Below are 6,888 nucleotides of genomic sequence, written 5' to 3' on the forward strand. Positions count from 1 at the left end.
TTGAAATTGCCAGGGAAGTACTTATTCTACTGAGCCATCTCCCCGGTTCCCTATATAATAGTATTATATTTATTTAGTTCACCATTGAAGGTATTTCACTCCTCTTTGAGGATGAATAATATTTCATTGCTTAGGTACAGCACAATTTATTAATTAGGTCAATATTTGGGTTATTGCTACCAAAATTTGGTTATTATGAATAATATTACTGTGCATACTTATGTACAAGTTTTGACATTTATATATTTTCATATATCCTTACTTGGTTATATATTTACTATGAAAACTTTACATGTAACTTTAGTTTCCAATACTAGGGATTGAACCCAATGCTTTTACATTTTAGGCAAATGGCCTACCACTGAGCTACGTATCTAACCCTTTTCATAGTTTAACTTTGAGACAAGGTCTTGCTAAACTGCCTAGGCTGGCCTCAGACTTGAGGCCTTTACTTCTCAGCCTCCCCTGTAGCTGTAATTACATGAATGTGCTACCAGGTCTACCTTCATTTTACATCTTGAAGCTGCAAAGCTGTTTTCCAAAGAAGCAATTCCTATCAGGACTATAGGAGAATTCTGAGTTTTCTGTCTTAACCAGTTCTTATTATTATCTCACATTTTTATTTTATTCCAGTGGGGTGAAGTATCTTATTATAGTTATGATTTGTATTTCTCTGTAACTAAGGATACTAAGAATCTTTGCATGTGCTTATTGACCATTTGTAATTCGTCTTTGGGGAAATGTCTACTCTGATCTTTTGCTCATTTTTATTTTTTTTTTTATTTTATTTATTTATTTATTTATTTATTTTTTGCTTTTGTTTCTAAGTTTTATTTTGCTAGATTTGACTAGTTTACATGGACTTGACCATTGCCTTTTTTTCAGTTGAAGGTCTCAGAAAGTCATAGTAAATCTTTTTTTTTTTTGTCTTGCTTTATACTTTATTTCATTCATTCCCTCTTTCAGTAATTTATCTAGTCTTTTTTTTTTTTATTTTTCAACAAATAATACACTGCACATGTTCTTCTTAGTGGTTAATTGCTGTACAAGATGCGGACTTGTGATCCTATTTACAAACACCATTAGAACAAATCATTCTATTCATTAACAGAATGTAACTATATATCTATCCCAACCACTTTGAATACACAGATACAAAATGGACATTCATCTGTATACCCCATTTTTTCTAAGTTCCATTATTGAATATTATAGGTGTGTAAACTCAGCAAAATATTCTAAAAGAGTCCAGTAGCCCATAATAGCATTGGGTCTTCTGTTTAACTGGCAATGTCAGAAATTATTGACCTGAGTCCCCCACAGCTCAACTTAACAGCATGGCTTTATTTCTTATAATTTTGTCTTCATACTTTTCTGCTGGATAGTTAAGACCAAGGTAAAGCAGGACCTATGCAACAAGAGTTGTAGCTTTTTGGTCTGAGAAGGTCAGTGAAATGCCCTCAGGATTTGTCCTGAGATCCTGTACCTCAGATTGTAGAACCTTTATCAGTGCAGCCATGTGGATGAGTCATGGCCAATGCTTGGCCAATGTGCTCTCTGTGAAAGCCTGAGAGAGTATCTTCTCCCCATGTGACTCTCCTTAGGCCCACTCTATGTCATCGATCACTTTCCTCTTTGGCCCCATAATCTTCTTGATCAGAAAATTTGGGACACTACCGAGGTACATGACGTTACAGTACAAGTTCTCATATGTCCTGAGTCTTAATTGACCTTAGAAGGGTAGGGCCAAAATGTTGGCTTTCCTTGTATCCCTCCTTTTTCTCTAATTTTGGTCTGCAAACTTAGGTTGTTAACCATCCAGAAGAAAAGCTTATTGTTATTATCAAACGATTTGGGCTATCAATCTTAACCTCACTATCTCACTCTTTTGCTCATTTTTAAAATTCTGTTTTCTTTTCATCATTAAATTGTACAAGTTTCGACTTCCGGTGTCATGGTGGCAGAGTAGATCTTTAGTGTTTGCAGACAGAAAAAGTAAACCATCAAGGAATTCAGACCACTAAGTACTTGTAACTTGGACCAACTTGAGTTTTGCTTATCAGATCAACTGGAAACAGAAAATGAGAAGTAATGTGGCACAGATCAGGCATTCTTCCGGTCACAACAGAAGAGAAAATTATAACTTATCAGAAGACCTCCTCCACTGAAGACAGATACGCAGAACAAGGTCCCCCCAAGACAGAGATCACTGTGATTACAGCAGGTCAGACTACGAACATTCAAGAAGAGGACATTCTTATGATGGTGGTGTAGATTCCCGAAGCAGGGACCAAGAGAAAGGCAGAGGGAGAGAGAGAGAGAGAGAAAGAGAGAGAGAGAGAGAGAGAGAGAGAGAGAGAGAGAGAGAGAGAGAGAGAGAGAGAGAGAGAGAGAGAGAGAGAGAGAAGTGTCCTGGAAATCCCTGTCTCCGGGGAGAAGCCCAGATGTCTCAGTACACCAGGGTTCAGCTCAGGATGAATCTGCTGCAAAGAAGAAGAAAGACGAGCTGGACCCACTCTTTACTCACACCGGTGGAGCGTACATTCCTCGTGCAAAACTCAGGATGATGCAAGAGCAGATTACAGATAAAAACAGCTTAGCATACCAGAAGATGAGCTGGGAGGCCTTAAAGAAGTCAATCAATGGTCTTATCAACAACGTCAACATTTCCAATGTAAGTATTATTATCCAAGAGCTTCTTCAAGAACATACAGTCAGAGGAAGAGGACTGCGATCCAGATCTGTTTTACAAGCACAGAGCACATCTTCAATCTTCACATGTCTATGCAGCATTGGTGGTGATTACCAACTCAAATTTTTCACAAATTGGAGAATTAATCCTCAAGAGGTTAATTCTTAATTTTCAAAAAGGTTATCGAAGAAATGATAAGCAACTTTGTCTGACTGCTTCAAAATTTGTAGCACATCTCATTAACCCAAATGTGGCACACAAAGTTCGATGCTTAGAGATGCTCACTTTGCTCTTGGAAAGACCCACAGATGACAGTGTTGAAGTGGCTATTGGTTTTCTCAAGGAATGTGGCCTCAAATTAACACAAGTGTCACCAAGAAGAATCAACGCAATCTTTGAACGCCTTCAAAACACTCTGCATGAATCTGAAATTGACAAAAGAGATTAGTATATGATTGAAGTGATGTCTGCTGTATGGAAGGATGGTCTCGGTCACCGGCTTAGGACACTTGGGGTCAGAGCCACCCCAACATGTGGTACCTGGGATAGAACCCGGGTTCCAGCACTTGCCTAAGCAGGTGCTTAGTCTAATGAGCTAGCTCACCAGCCCCCAATTTTTTATCTTCTTATGGAGTATCAATTTATCTACTTTCTTTTGTTGTTTGTGTTTTTGGAGTCATATCTAAGAATCTATGGGCAAATCCCAGGTCATAGGTTTACCATTAAGAGTTTTATACTTTTGATGTAACCAGGTGTGGTGATGCAGGCCTGCAAGCCCAGCACAATTTATAGATCTGATTCTTAATTTAGGCCTTTGCATTTGGTATCTCTGATATGAGGTAAGGATCTTGCTTTATTCTTTTGCATGCACCTATCCAATTGTTCCAGGACCACTTATTCAAAAGACTGTTCATGGAACCAGGCATGTTGGTATGTACCTATAATCCCAGTATTCACGAGGCTGAAGCGGGAGCATTATTTGAGGCCAGCCTGAACTATATAGTGAGACCCTGTTTCAAAAACCTGTTCTCTCCCATTAGTACATGGTCTTAACACTTTATGAAGTCAGCTTACCACATATTTTTTAAAGTTTTGTCTTTTCTTTTTTTGAACTCTCAATTCTCTTAAATTAACTTATATATCTATCCTTAGTTAAGGGATATACAGCATTGATTACTGTTACATTGCAGTAAGTTTTGAAACTGATAAATATGAATCTTTCAACTTTGTTTTTCTTTTTCAGGGACATCGTGGCTACTCTTAGTCTCTGTAGTTTTCATATAAATTTTAAGACCAGTGTATCAATTTCTATGAGAATTTTTTTGCTTTGTTGTTTTTTTCCTCTATTTTAGAGTCTATAGCGTGTCCAGGGTCTCACTACTAGATTGGACTCACAGTGATCCTCCTGTTTACAGCCTCCCAAGTGCTGGGATTTCAGGCACACGCCACCCCCAGTCTCAATTGCCGACTCAACACGCCCCGGGGCAGGGCTGGCACAGCAGGCCCAGAGATCAAACCCCTGGCCCCTGAGCCTGCTTGCATGCGCTTTAATCCACTGAGCTATTTGGCTAGCCCTATGAGAATTTGTTTTTAAATGAAGAATCTGGACCTAAGAATAAATTCCTGGTTTAAAACAGAACTGGCTAGGCATGGTGTTTCATGTCTATAATCCCAGAACTCAGGAGGCTCAAGCAGGAAGATTACCACAAGTTTGAGGCCAGCCTGAAATAGTGAGTTCAAAACCAGCCTGAACTACATACACCTTGTGCCTCTAAATAAATAAATAATCCATGAAAGAATTGAAGGATAGAATTGAGAAAAGGTTCTAGAAAGCAGAACAAGACGACAGAAAACAAGATAAAATAAAATGACTTAAAGTATTAGTTGAGAAGAACTAATATCCAGCTGGCTTCTGAGGGATGATGGTCAGTGGGGGGCTGCCCGAGTGGTGGTCCCAACCTTCAGATGGACCTCCATGCTGACGCGGGTTACGCCTTCTGTCTGGTCCATGTACAACTGTAGGATTCCCCGATGTTTGTCTGAGACCTCATAAAAGAAAGACTGCAATGACAACAGGGACCTTATATTGCGAAGGCGTTGCTAGGAGCACAGATCCAAAGGGACTCTGGTCAGTAAAAGTCTAGCAGTAAAGGGTTCAAGATAATCTTTCTTCTGTCCTCCCGAGAGTCTTTGCCAACACTGAAGACACACCCAGCCAGACCTCCGCTCTCCTCGGGAAGACAGAAAGCAGTCTGCCTTGGGAAGCGGGGAGGGCGCCCCTGCCCCCGCCGGCTGCCAGATCGAGGAATCTTCGCGCTTACTGCGCCGCCGTCTCACAGGACTGCCCAACGCTCAGCCCAGCTTGCGTCCTGGCTAACAGCGCTGAATGCAGCCTTTTTAAAACCTCCCTGTAAAGCACCATGAAAATGAAAGGTGCAAATGTATTCCAAGATGTAAACACACTCCAAATCTCCAAGTAACCAATGATAACTGTGGGCAGATAGAGGCAGGTCAGCTTGGCAACACCAGGTCATTTCGGGGTTTAGTCTTCTCGCCCTCGGGATGGCTCTCCCCTCAGTTAGTTCAAGGGAGTCCGATGTTGCTTAAGACTAGATGCCAACATTTGAGGAGTGATGAAATGGCAGCCCAAGAAAGCTTTTTATTACTCATAAATCAAAATAAACGTGGTGAAACAAATATCTACAATGTCCGATATACAGAGTAGTTGCTTTACGTGACTTATATCTGGAATAGGATTTGAGAACAGAAAGTTCTCCACGCGTTTGCAGCAGCGACGTTTTAATGCAAACCAGGGCTGCACTGCTCACGTGCGGTGAGCGACGCAGCGGAGCAAAGCGATGGAAAACAGACTCTGAAGCCACAGGAGAAGCCAAAAGGTTTTGCGAACAAGGAAAGTCCCCCACCTGTGTAGATCCAGGAAGACAAGACTGGACTTTATTCTAGAGAAAAAGCTTGAGATTTTGCTGCCACCTTGTGGCGATCCTCGCACACCACCACGTCCCATCATCTGGTTTGCTGGGGCTCCGGCATCTTAGGTAGGACCAAAAAAGACCAAGGTATGCATATACCGTAAATTATATTCTCATATGTGTATAACAAGAACAGAGGAAAATAAATTTAAAGGAAAAGAGCAGATAATGATGAAAGGCTTTTGGAGCCATGCAAAACTCCTTTATACTACCAGCTTAGCTTTAAAGTGGCGATGTAATACCAAACAAACCACTTTATTCTGTGAGATAGTAAGTGCTAATAGTAAAAGTACTGCCCTTCCTTCATGACCAGAGGATAGATGAGATGATTGTTTGGAGCCGAGTTCCTGGCATACGGTTATTTACAGATTAAAAAAAAAATAGGTGGACAAGGAAATTAAGCTACTTTCTTTCTGGGAGTCTTTTTTATTTGCTATCCAATTGGAATTAATCAAAATATTTGATTTGTCATATATATGGTCACCACCGGTTGTGGCACAGAGAAAATGTGCCTCTGTATAAGCATGAGTGTTAGAAACTATCTGAATTCAGTAATCCAGTGAAACTCCAGGACTGAAAGATCACAAGCCCCCACAGCTGCGACACACTTCCATCTCTCCATACACACAAAGGGATCCGCAGCTGCCAGCTGGGTTGAGTCACTCATTTCCTCCTTAGGCCACTTGGTCATCAGGAGGGCTGTTTCTGTCTCAGCTGGGCTCTGCTGATATGAAATCAACAGGATTCACAGGTGACCTTTAAAGCTAGTGAGAATGAACTCCAGCCTAGGAGGAAGGCTGTGCTGTGATTTAGGGGAAAATTGGAAAGATAAAAGCACTAGGGGCTTTCCCAAGGACCCAGGAAGAGGTTTGTGTTTTGGCATTTTCTCTTAGTGAATTTTATTTTTATTTTTATTTTTTTATTTTTGGGAAGGGTCTACAGGGTATTCAGGGGCTCACTACTAATCACACTCATAGTGATCCGCCTGTTTACAGCCTCCCAAGAGCTGGGACTACAGGCACGTGCCACCATGCCCAATCTCAATTGCTATCTCAGTCTCAGCACACCCCGGGGGTGAGGCCGGCATGGCAGGCCTAGGATAGAACTCCTGGTCCCTGTGCTTGCTTGCAGGTGCTTTAATCCACTGAGCTATTTGGCAGCCCAAATTATTTTATTTATTTATTTATTTATTTATTTATTTATTTA

General features: G+C 40.9%; 1 pseudogene; it reads left to right on the forward strand.

Annotated features, from left to right (window-relative positions):
- Positions 1–2,081: 2,081 nt before the first annotated feature.
- Positions 2,082–6,888, forward strand: part of LOC105742534 — a 6,447-nt pseudogene continuing 1,640 nt past the window's right edge.

The sequence above is a fragment of the Octodon degus genome, unplaced genomic scaffold, assembly GCF_000260255.1.
Source record: "Octodon degus isolate 3935 unplaced genomic scaffold, OctDeg1.0 scaffold00058, whole genome shotgun sequence".
Classification (NCBI taxonomy): Eukaryota; Metazoa; Chordata; class Mammalia; order Rodentia; family Octodontidae; genus Octodon; species Octodon degus.